The sequence below is a fragment of the Lipotes vexillifer genome, unplaced genomic scaffold (genome assembly GCF_000442215.2).
Source record: "Lipotes vexillifer unplaced genomic scaffold, Lipotes_vexillifer_v1.1 scaffold1893, whole genome shotgun sequence".
Lineage (NCBI taxonomy): Eukaryota > Metazoa > Chordata > Mammalia > Artiodactyla > Lipotidae > Lipotes > Lipotes vexillifer.
In genome coordinates, this window is record NW_006791831.1 from 114,819 (window position 1) to 128,087 (window position 13,269).

Genomic DNA, 13,269 nt, shown 5'->3' on the forward strand with positions numbered 1-13,269 from the left:
GAATATATTATAAATTTGATCACTCCCCCTTCTTCACTGTTACCTCCTTAGTCCAAATTCTACTTCAACAACCTGCTTACTTACCTCTCTGCTTCTAGTCTCACTTCACTCCTTGGATATCAAAAGTGATCCTCCATCCATTAAAGCATGTCCAGTGGTTTCCCTTCACATTTAAAATAAATCTCAAACTCTTATTCTTGGGTACAAAGCCCAACATGCCCTAGCCCTGTCTACCTTTCCTACTACCATTACTATACTCCTGTTGACCTAAAACAAATAGACTACCAGTTATTTCTCTAGCAAAAATGAATTTATTTAGGATCAGCAGAGAATTGCAATTCAATATCTGCAACCATGATGAGCCATGTTCAAGTCCCCACCCAGCAAGGGAAGGAGAACTCTTTTATAGAGGGGAAAAGGAAGTTGAGGGGTGGGGGTGGGGGTTGGCTGAGTTGTTGCCAGAAAGAAGAGGAGTCTTTCTGTCTGTTGGGCTCTGCTATCTTTTCAGAGCATGAAAGCTCCCTCTTCTGGTCTACTGATCCTATTTAATTGAGGTTTCTGGGGCCTTTTTGTTTGTTTGTTTTGTTTTTTTACACTCTGCATCAACCATGTAGATTTTCTTTGTGTTTTTTGAATAATCCTAAGCTTATTCCTGTCCCAGAGATTTAGAATTTGTTGTTTTTCAACCAGAAATGTTCTTTTCTGAAATCTTCACATGACTAGCTACCTCATTATTCTGGTTTCAGATCAAAGGTTACCTCCTTAGATTAGTTTTCTGATATAATCTATGCTAAAATAATCTCCACACACCCTATCTACTTTTCTGCTTTGTTTTCTCATATATTTATTTATAATATAAATTATTCTTCCACTTGAATATAGATCAGAATTTTGTCTGTGTTATTCACTACTCTACTCCTAGGTCCTTGACAAACAGCATACATTTACTAAATATTTGTTGAAGGAGAAAATGGATGAAAAAATGAAATGAAGTAATGAATAATCAGAGAAAGTAAGGATATAGTAAAGATCACCAGGTCTAAATCCCTTATTCTAGAGATGGGACAATAAAATAACTTGCCCAAAATAACAAAAATAATTACTATTCTCTGTGTGTCTAAAATCCTGAACTGTTGGTACTTAGGTTATCACCATTTCTATTAGGCATACTGCCTTCCAAAGCCATAAATGTTGTGAGGGAACTGTAAAAGTCTACCAAGTAAATCATACATTTGCCATAGAAAGAGAAATAAAAAACTTACTGTAAATCAATTCATTATGTTTTCAAAACCTAACCTGTCTTGGAAGCACAGTTTACATCCCAATATATCTATATCCTCCTCCTTACTATTCCAAATTTCACTGTCATCTTTCTCTGAATTCAGAAACTGTATATTTTTTGAGTGCCTGAAGATACAACCAATAAGCATCAAAAATTAAGTAAAATATAGTATGACACATTAGCATAATTGTGATAAAAAAAATGAAACAGGAGAGAAGGAAAGAGATTGGGAATGAGGTGTAGGGCCAATTTTAAATGAGATAAGCAAAAACCTGAAAGAGTTATTTGTGAAAAAACTTTTTGACATTTTCAATATTTTTAATAAAGAAAGAAATTTAATATTAGCTGTTATTGCTTCTATGGAGTGCAATCTTTACTTATTTCCAAATAGAGAAATTTTCCATTTCTCATATTTTACTGTAGAAAGGTACACAAATTCAGAAAAAATCTATTAGTCAAGTTAATGATTGAATATTGGTAGATTTCCCGTTTTCTTCTAATTCACATGAGGTGTGAATTGCTAAAAATCAATTTTTTAATTTAACTTATTTTAGATTTGGTTTGACAACATCCTTCTTCTGAACACAGTCCCTGTCCCTCCCTGTTCAGTAAATTTCAAGTATTTTCTATATACTCTATGAAGCCTCATGAAATACCTTAATGGCATGGAATGGTGAAAATGTAAGGATGAAGTGTGTTACAGGCTATTATGTTTATAAAATATAGTTAAAGATTAATCTAGCAGCCACAAATGTCTTTTAAAAATTGTCAGTCTAATGGTGAAGTAAACACGGACACATAATTTGAGGAAAAACTTTTTTTTTTATTTTTTCTTTTTTTTAAACTACAGCTATTTACAAAAAGCTGTCTCATTCTGTCTTGCATTATATTCAGTATGCATCAGGATATACTCCCAGGAGAATTTTCAGGATTATTCATCCTTTGAATAATGGCTTGTATGTGGGCTTCAAAGAAAGGCAGTAGGAGTGGGAAGAAAAACATTTTCATTTCCAACGGAATGTTCTGAACTTCCCAGGGGAAGCTGGGAAATGATTTTGTTGAACTGGCTGTCAAGTGTTGAGGACACTTGACAGCCAGTTAAGTGGCTCAGTGCATTCAGAGTAAAAACTACTTTTCCTCCTCCCCATATCCTAGTTTTATGTATGAGAACAACTTGGTATTCAACTAATGCATAATCTCACTTATAGTACAGGGAATTCATTAATGGGTAATGCAGAGAATAAGTGATACAATGTCATCCACAGAAAAAGCAAAGTGCTCCCTTGTGGCAGGACAAGGTTTCATTCTGTCTGATCTGAATTGAAAGAGTTGTGAGCCCCTTCTCTGCTTAGAGAGTTTGGCTTTTCAATAGGAGCTGCTGAAGAAATGTAGAGTTTTGAAAAAAGCAAGTATATTTTGATCAGCATTAAATTCAGGGCACTAATCTTCTACTACTCCTTGTCATGTGTCTGGCAATACCTCACTTGGACAAAGAAAAGTGGGTTTAATTCAATGGGAAACAGATGGCTTGAGTGTGTAACCACATGCATTTAAGTCAGCTTTATATGCTGACTCTACCTTTGTTTTTACTTTTACTTTGTTTTTACTTACTTAACTTTTACAAAAAGTTAAAATATGAATCTAATGGCATGAGCATATATAGCACTATCATACTACACATAAATATTGAAACTGGATAGAGTCAACATAATAGAGCTGTTAGAATTCTTTCCCATATAAATAATTAATATTAAATCTGAGCAATGGGAATACATCATCTTTTGTGTTTTGTTTCTAGTTAAGAAGAATTTTTTTTTTTGGATGGGATCTAAAGTCTTTAATAAGTCTTATCATGATTCTCAATGTTTTGTTTTTAATACTCTATTCATGCAGGTAATGGATGACATATATAACAAAAGTTCTTTTTGTCATATATATAGTTTTCTACTCTCAGAGATTTTCTCTTTTAAATGAATGCAAAAGTGTTTCTTGTAAAGAGTACAGATTCTGATCACTGAGAACTTTACCCACTGGTTCATTGATTGCATCTCCCTTATCAGCATCCAGATATCAAAATTTATTCACTGAGTTTAAGAATGATTTCAATAATTCATTGAGTGTCTCCTATGTACCAAGACCTATGTTTAGTGTGGGAAATTCAGCATAAATAAGGCAGGCAAAGAAGCATTGTGGAGATTTTAAGAGAGGGAGATCTATGAAGATTGGTGTGAGAGGAATAAGAGAGACTACAAGGAGACCAGCGAAAAGCATCTTGTTTTGCACTTGGGTAGATGTGATGGTGGATAGGTCCAGGGTAGTTGCAGTTGAGGTAAAGAATAGTGAAAGGACAGAAATGAATCTCACAGATTGGACAGAGAGAGGCAGAGGTCATACTTGTTGCTAACAAAATCTCTGGAAGCCAGTTTATTTATTAAGATAGGTTAATTGGAGGGGAAATGAGTTGCAGGGGTATATGAGTTCAATTTTGGAATTTCTGTGATATGTTTGGCAAATAGAAAGGATCAGTGAAAAAAATAGCTATATGATTCTGATGCTTATTGTCAGTGACTGTGTTCAGAATATACACTTTTTTCTGATTCATTGAGATGTATTTTTGTACTTGAAGTTATGAAAATGGATGAGGGTATTTTAAGAAGAATGACTAAAACCACAATATAGCAATTTTAAAGCCAAACCCAGAGTAACTTAAAATATAAGGATTAGGTAAAAGTGATAAAACTAGAAGTAGAGATAAAAAATGTAGCCAAAGAGGTAAGGAAACTAGAAAAGTGTGATTTTTTTTTTCCATAAAGAAATACTTCAAGAGAGGTGTATCTAGTTGTGTCCAATGATGTGAAGAAACCAAACAAACAAAATAAATAAATAAATGAGCCTGTGTTGAAATAAACAAGGAGATCTGAAAGGATAGAATTTTCTCTTTATAAACTGATGCACAGCAGGGATGACAGCCTCCGAAGAAACTGCTTCAAAGAGATTAAACGGGGAAGGGGATTTGTAGGGCTTTTGCAGATGGAGCCATGCTAAGGACAAGAAGGGGTGATTCTGGGAAAATAAACTGCAAGGCTTTAAACATTCTGACATGCAAGATTTCAGCAAAATAGGATACCTGTTGGTGTGAGTAAAAACAAAATGACCCCTGCAGTTTTCTTGAGAAAGGTACAGGTTGTTATTTCTAGTAACCTTGCTTTAACTTGGGCTAGAGTGTTTTTGTTTTTTTTTTTTAACCTGGGATAAATGGAGCTTGGGAAAAGCTTATAAGAATAGAAAGATCCAAGTGATTTCAGGAAGATACAGTCTTTCAACTGAAATCTATTATTTGAATACATCAACATGGATGCCATTGTTAACAAAGCCAGATTGGAATATGTTGAGAAGTAAATTAAAGAAGACAGGGCTTCCCTGGTGGTGCAGTGGTTGACAGTCTGCCTGCCGATGCAGGGGATGCAGGTTCGTGCCCTGGTCCTGGAATATCCCACATAATGTGGAGAGGCTGGGCCCATGAGCCATGGCTGCTGAGCCTGTGCGTCTGGAGCAAAAGAAGAGAAAGTTTTATTAGGAGTTTGGAAAACTCTTTCGAGAAAATCAACTCTAAATTAAAGATGAGAGAAAGGAATAGTTAGAGCTGTGTGCAGTGGATGGAAGAATGTGCAGAATTGAGAGATTATTCATGTATCAATTATTAGAATTTTTATTTATTATCAAGATATTGTTAATAAATTATTTACCACTTTTATTATTTATTTATTGACGTGATAAACTAGAACATAGGAAATGAAGTGAAAAGATTCAGTAGAAAGGAAAATGTTGACGATAAAATATAGAAAATAATCAACAGTACAAGGTTCGGGAGATTAAGGAATACAATCAAAACAACAGGTAAAGCATCTAGACTTTGAGGGAAATTTTTTTGTCTAATTGCATCAGGATAGTGGAAAGTGACTTTAAATTTGGTGTTGAAAAGGTTAGAAAATCCCCACTTGTGACTTCTATTTTGTCTATGATGAAAACAAAAGTCATCTGACAAGAGTGGGAATAAGGGAAGATGAGATATACAAGAAAGCTGAAAAAATTGATATTGTTATTCAGGAGAGTGGAAAGAAAAGCTGGCAAAAGAAATAGTAAAACGGATTAGAAATAATGATGCTCCAATAATTAATCGCCATTCACTATTATGAACTCAAATGTTCAGGAAATAGTATTATTCTTCCCAACTTTATTCAGCTGCTTGGTTCAGCTATTGAAATAAGAGATGGCTGAATTCATCCATAGTTAGAACTTTGACAAGAAAGTAAATATTTCCTTTTCACATAAGAATGTAAGTATCCAACAAAAGTAAGAAATCTCCTTTCAGAAAAGCAGGTAGTATGTACCTTGACAGGGTGAGAATATAAATAAGAACATCAGGATGGACAAAAGTGAAAATACATGCAAAAATAGAAGACAAGATGAGGTAAAAAACTGGAGGAGTAACTGTATAGGATAGATAAAATAAGAAGAATGAAAAAAATTTTTTTGAAAAATACAAGATAAAAAGGCAGAATTTTATATCCTTTCCCCCCAAATTAGTACATCTTATGTAATTTTGCATAAAATTTAGTTGCAAATCTTAAGTCTTAATTAGAGATTGGCAAGCTACAGCTCATGAGCAAAATCTAGCCTGTGAGCTGTATTCATAAATAAAGTTTTATTGGAACCCATCTATGCCCAGCCATTTACATATTATCTAGGGCTACTTTTGTGCTGCCAAGCTGAAGTTGAAAAGTTGCAACAAAAATCATATGGTCCTCAATGCCTAAAATATTCACTAGCTGGAAATAGACACAAAAAGCTTACCAATATATAAATAAAAGAGATGAGAATGCTACATTTAAATTGTATATTCTGAATAATAATTTTAAATGCAAAATTAATTATTCAATCTCTTAAAACTCATTCAGTTAACGGATGTTTTTGAGCCCAGTGAAAGTACTGGGCTCTTTTTTGAAACTCTGACTATCCAACTGTCACCAAGATGAGTGATGTGTTTGCCCTTAACAAGTATAAAGTTCAGTACAAAGGAAAATTAAACAAGTGCAGTAGATAATTAGTCAGCATTAAATACTAAACAGAAAGTCAGAAATTTGTAGGAAGACAAGTTACTTTAGGTTGGGTTTCAGAGACGCTTCCCCAGCACAAAGAAAAAGGACATCCCAATATGTTAGAACACATTTCAGGCAGAGGGACTAGCTAAAGAAAATGCTCTGGAGCTAAAAATTAGTTTGACATATTCAAGAAACAGGAAGCAGGTCTGTTCGCTGGAATTATCAGGCAGGTGGGAGGGTAGCTTTAGAACATGTTAGTCAGATAGATGAAAGTCAGTTCATGTTAACATTTTGTAAATTGGATAGTAGACTGAGTTTTACTTCAATTAAAATGGAAGTAAAAAGTAAGTAAGTGAAATGGTATGATTTAGTTTGAAGTAAATTACTCTGGCTGCTCTGCAGAGTTGTGAGGGGTTAGGTGGAGAAAAGATTGTAGGTACAAAGAGTAGAAGCTGGGAGACTAGTTAGAAAGCTACTATAATTTTCAAAGCCAGTGTTCAAGGTGGTGTGGATGTATATGGATGGTAACGGAGATGGACAAAACTGAACTAATTCTAGGAGTTGTTTTTCTTTTTTTAAGAAATAGATGCAATAGATTTTGTTGATGAGATGAAATAGGGATGAGAAATATAAGTGAACAAAAGATAACTTCCCTGGGTTTGACATGAGCAACTTAGTGGATATAGGAATAGAACCCCTTTTAGTACATTTAGAACATTTAGAACAAAGAAGGTAAAAATGTGGGGAGAAACCAAGGGTTCTCTTTTAACAATGTCAAGGGAGGTGACTTTATGTCCTAGTGGAAAAGTTATATAATTAAATCGTTATTTATCTGTAGCTCTAAAAAGATCAACGTTAGATATAGTTTGTGATAGTTATATTGGGTTATGGAGGACTAGATGGACTAATCTCAACATTATACTAAGATAGAAAATACAAGGGAGCAGAATGGAAACAACAACATTTAAGAGTCAAGAAAGAGGGACTTCCCTGGTGGCTCAGGGAAGAATCCACATGCCAATTCAGGGGACACAGGTTCGATCCCTGGCCCGGGAAGATCCCTCATGCCGTGGAGCAACTTAGCCCATGTACCACAACTACTGAGCCTGTGCTCTAGAGACCATGAACCACAGCTACTGAGCCCACATGCCACAGCTACTAAACCCCACGCTCCTAGAGCCTGTGCTCCACAACAAGAAAAGCCACCACAGTGAAAAACCTGCACACTGCAACGAAGAGTAGTCCCCACTCACCGCAACTAGAGAAAGCCTGCGCGCCGCGACTAGAGAAAGCCTGCATGCAGCAACGAAGACCCAACACAGCCAGAAATAAATAAATATAAAATAGATAAGTTTATTTAAAAAAGAATATATGGTACATAGATATAAAGAAATACCCCTCATCCATAAAAAGATGAAATCTTGCCATTTGCAACTACATGGCAAGATTATAAGAGAGTATAATGCTAAGTGAAATAAGTCAAAGTAGAAGACATATAGAGTTTGATTTTATGATTATAAAAGCAAAAAACTAATAATAAATGAACAAACCAAAGCAAACAAACAAAGAGTCAAGAAAGAGATATAACACAAAATATGGGGTAGGAGTACAAGGGATATGACAGACAAAATGGTGAATATGGTGTGAAGGAAACCAGGAGAGTAAAGACTTAAATATAAAAGAGTCACTGTTTCTAATGTGTATATGTAGTAGATAAATAATAAAAAACATTTAATTTCGAATCTGGAAATATAGAGTTCTTTGATTTTGATGGAGTTGAGGGAATGGAAAACTGATGAGATTGAGGAGAGGGTGTGAAATGAGGGCATGGATATAGTTTCTAGAATCAAACTTTTCAATAAATTTTAAAAAATACATAGGTACAAAGGGGTATTGTTGTAGGCAGGGAGAGGATACAGTGTCAAGGAGTATTGTTAATAGAGGAAATTCTAGGGTATGTTGTACTCCTATGTGAATAATCCAGTAGATAGGTCTTGAAATATTGATACTGGGGATAATTAAGGGAGGAACATTCTGGAAAAGAAGGGGGAGGAGGATGATCTCTAAAGAAACAGAGGAAGCGTTAACCTAAAATGTATAGTTATGACTATGCATTGTAAAAGGAAGGGAAGTACAGATATGAATAAGGATGTGCAGAGGTTGATACATGTTTGGTAGGCACATAAAGTGGCTTTTGCCAGATTACTTCTATTTTCTCCATAGTAGATGAGATTATGTCATCAGTTGAGATTTTCTGGCACTTTAGCATATTCCTGCCCTCTGTAATGCTCGTGCTGTAACCCCAGAAATTGCATATCCCAGGCCTCCTTGCCATTGAAGTTTGGGGATGTGTTGCCAGTATGAAGCCCCAAGTGCTGTCAAGAAAAACAGGAAGCAGTGGGGCTTTTGAAAGTGTAGAACATAAACTTGGGTTCCTGTGGCAACTGTATCAGGGAAGTGCCTGCTTCTTCAGGGCAGTGGCAGTTTCCTAAATTTACTGACTTCCAGATAACACTACCTTCCCTCCTCATGTATTTCAGTCCTTCCAACAATTTTGTAACCTAAGCCCCATTCTTTTCTGCTTCTAGTATCTAGAGTGGTAGCTTCTGTTTTATTGCCTGGATCCTGATATCAGTGAGTGAATTCTGAGAGGGAGAAGATAGGGAAGAGTCATGGTCAGAAGGCCGGCATGTGACGCATATAAAAACAAGGCTTTAATGTTTACAATAAGACAAAATTGCAGACCTCCAGCTACTTAGCCCCTTTCATCTTGCCTCTGCTATGGTGTGTGGCAGCAACTCCAGAAAAACACCCAAGGATCATGGAGCCTAATTTTAAAATCCCCAGTAGATGCTTTACTATTCTTTAAGATGTTAGCAACAGTGTTTACTCAGCCAAAATCTGAGCCCTGTCAATGGCAGAACTTCTTAACTTCTTAGACCATTTTATTCTTTAAGCAAGTTATATTTTTAATAAACTCTTAAATACACCATTCTATTCTATGACTGTAACTTCTTTCCCTTGGTCTAAGTGTTTGCTTTGTGACCATTCTTAAAAAAAAAAAAAAAAGTCTCAATAACAACCCCGTAAATATTTTAAGATCTCTATTACGAGAACTCTCCAGTTTTTTTTTCATCTTCAGTATAAAATCCCCCACCCTGACCCCAGTCTCTCCTTATAGACAATGATACTGAATCTATTCAATATCCATGCTCCTGTCTTCTGTACCTAATCAGGTTGGTTAATATCTCTCTTAAGTTCTGGCAGCTAGAATTATATAAATACAGTATGAGTGGCCTAGAAAAAAATTGGATAATTGCTTCCCTTGCATTTAACTTCACATCAGCATTAATTGCAAACTTAACAGCACTGATAAATATTTCAGTAACAGTCAATTAAAATAGTTAAGACTTTGTTTTTAGCATTTCATGTGGTGTGTTTGGCTATGACATCTCTACTTTATAAATTTAGTTTTTAGACTTAAATTCAAGGTTTTATATCCATGCTTATTTAACTTTGCTTCATTAAATTTGGCTTGATGCCAGATCTTTTCTTGGATGCCCCTTCACTCATGCATTGTATTCACTATATCGTGGCATCTAATTACATCAGTTGGCAGATTTTACCATGACATCATTATTACTTTCATCTAAGTCAATGTCTAAATATTTTATGGATGATTACTACAGGATGACACTGGAAACTTGAAATTTACATTGTTCAGACATCAGTGCACTATTTAGGACATCAGAATTGAGACCATGTAGAATAGAAAATCCAAAAGATGGAGACATGTGGGGAAAAATATAGGCTGAGACCAAAGATTATAATCTAAAGAATCATACAAGTAAGGAAGGTACTGTATTATTTGCTAGCCCTCCCATAACAAGAACCACAGATTGGGGGTAGGGGGGGAAGGGGTTGGGTATAAACAGCAACAATTTATTTTCTCACAGGTTGGAGGCTGGAAATCCAAGATCAAAGTGCCAGCAGGGTTAATTCCCTCTGAGACCTTCTCTCCTGGGTTTGCAGGTGACCACCCTCTTGCTGACTCTTCACAGTCTTTCCACAGAGTATGTGATTTTTTAAGGAGTTCGCCAGTTAATTGCTCAATGGCACTTCAAACTCAATATATTCAAAGTTCAACTCATTTTCTGCTCATGTTCATACCTGTTATTCTTCCTGTGTTACTTCTTCTGATTGATGGGTCAGTCATGTACCTAAGGGCTCAGGTTAGGGGAGCCATTGGGAAACCATTATCCCAATGGTTTTCCACACTCACTGCTATTAGGATAAATTCAAACTACTTACTATGGTGTCACAAGGCCATGTACATGACCTGGCCTTTCATCTTAGACAGTATCTCCTATTATGTTCCCTTCTTTTACTATATTTCATGTACACTGGGCATCTGCTCATCCTTAGAAAAGTACACCAAACTATTCTCAATCTTAGGATATTTGACTTCCCCTTGACCTCTACTTAGAACGTTATTCAACAAGATTTTCAGATGACTTATTCATTCTCAACATTTGGGTCTTATCTTAAATGTCTCTCATTAGTAAGGTCTCAGTTCAAATGTCACCTCCATAAAGGATTTTTTCTTGACTACAATATCCAAATTAGGTCCCCTAGTGTCATCACCATTTGTCACTCTCTGTCCTGTCACCTGCTTTGTTTTCTTCACCTATTATAACATGAATTATTCTTAAAATTTATTATATAGTTCATCACGACCATTCTACTTATATTACAAAAAATATTTAAACAATTTTAAACATCTGGTCTGATAACATGAACAAATTTTTTAATAAACTGTAATTATTAAACTTAATAGTAGGGCATTAAATTATAATTATTAACTTCTCAAACTGTATAAACTCAAAAGAGCATTAAATCCATTTCACATAATACCTTGCATGATTTAAAATATTGAAAGGGGAAAATAAATAATATGGTAATAGTACTTGATGTACAAGTGGGTCTTTCTACTTTATTGATCCAGTGCATGAACAAGAGTCATATTTGTTTTGTTTACTTCTGTTAAATGAAAGCAGGAAGTGTAAGAGCCATATATATCATAGTTCCTAATATAATGGACTGTGGCTGTCTAGCATAACTGGACCATTGTGTTTGCCTCATAAAAAAGTACTGGAGGGGTTTATTCAAAAACTACATAAGCCAGGTGGCATACTAATTTCCATGTCAGTATATCATTGGATACACAGTAATAGAATCTTAAGGCAGATGGTGTTTTGAAAAATCATTACACATGGGAAGTCTCTTATCTAGTAGAAAGAATGTTTAGAACATATCTATTTCTATAATGTAAAAGAGCCTTAAATATGAATCCTAATGTTAGAGTAAACTGAGATGTCACCCAGGTCAATTATTTTACCAAATTACAGAATTCTATCACAAAATTCTGAAAGGTTCTTGCTCATCCTTTCTTTAAAATCTTCTAAGGATGAGTAACTTGATATTTCACATATAATTTCATTTTTAAAACAAAAAAAACCTTCTAATTATAAAACTTCTTTTTTAAAGCTGAATGTAAAATCCCCTTTTGTTCTTCTTTCTCTAATGATGTATTAAGTCTATTCCCTATCCAAAAGCGGTCACTTTTTTGCTATGATAATGGGTATAATACCCACCTCCCAATCCTAGGCCCAGTGTTATTCTGATTGCACTACTATGAAATTGTTCAAAGTTGATTTGGTTGATCTGTTCCTGGAGAGAATACAATTAAAGTATCTTGGATAACAAAGTAACACATCTTACATTCACAGAATCAACAAACATAAATCTAAAAGTGCATATGTATATCACTCACCATTATATTCTCTATTCTACCTTATAATCCTGCAGTCAAAATCTCTCATGAATACCTCTAATAATGGAGAAGTTTCTGACTTCAAAGACAATTATTTCTATTTTAGCCAATATAGCAATTTCAAGTCTAGTAGAAATCATATATTTAATAGAAATCAGATGTTCTTCAGTTTACATATTTAATATTGCTTGCAATACTTTAGACCTATAACATAAACGTCACTGCTTTCACAAGACAAATTATTCAAACATTTAAAGAGAGCTAGTTAAGGACTTCCCTGGTAGCACAGTGGTTAAGAATCTGCCTGCCAATGCAGCGAGCCCTGGCCCAGGAAGATCCCACATGCCGCGGAGCAACTAAGCCCGTGAGCCACAACTACTGAAGCCCATTCACCTAGAGCCCATGCTCTGTAACAAGAGAAGCCACCGCAATGAGAAGCCTGCCAACCGCAACGAAGAGTAGCCCCCGCTCCCCACAACTAGAGAAAGCCCGCGGGCAGCAGTGAAGACCCAACGCAGCCATAAATAAATAGATAGATAGATAGATAGATAGATAGATAGATAGATTAAAAATAAATAAATAAAGAGAGCAAGTTATTCACTGCCTCCCACTCCCATCTCCCAAATCTGCATTTATTTTGTTTTATTCTAAACACTACTGTTTGATTGCACAACCTAAGATTGCAGAAAGATTTTTTATATGCAATCACACTTATATTTTGCTTATAGTCTAATAAAATTCTTATTGTTATTTTCTACACTGTACTTTTTTTTTCATTCCTGTGTTTTGTGTATTTTCATATTTTCTCAGTGTAGTATTATTGAGAACTAGAGATTTAAGATTAAGTTGTGAGTTTGGAAAACTTGACAAAAGGGGTTGATAGATCCAATTTTATTTCTACAGACATATCCTAGACCACTGTTTGTCCAAGTATTGTTTACTTCCCACTGGTGGGTCATTCACTGATTAATTTTTCCATTCAGTATATATTTATCATAAGCTTATTTGTGTGCAAATAATATTAGTAAAATGGTTCAACTTAAATTTTTTTG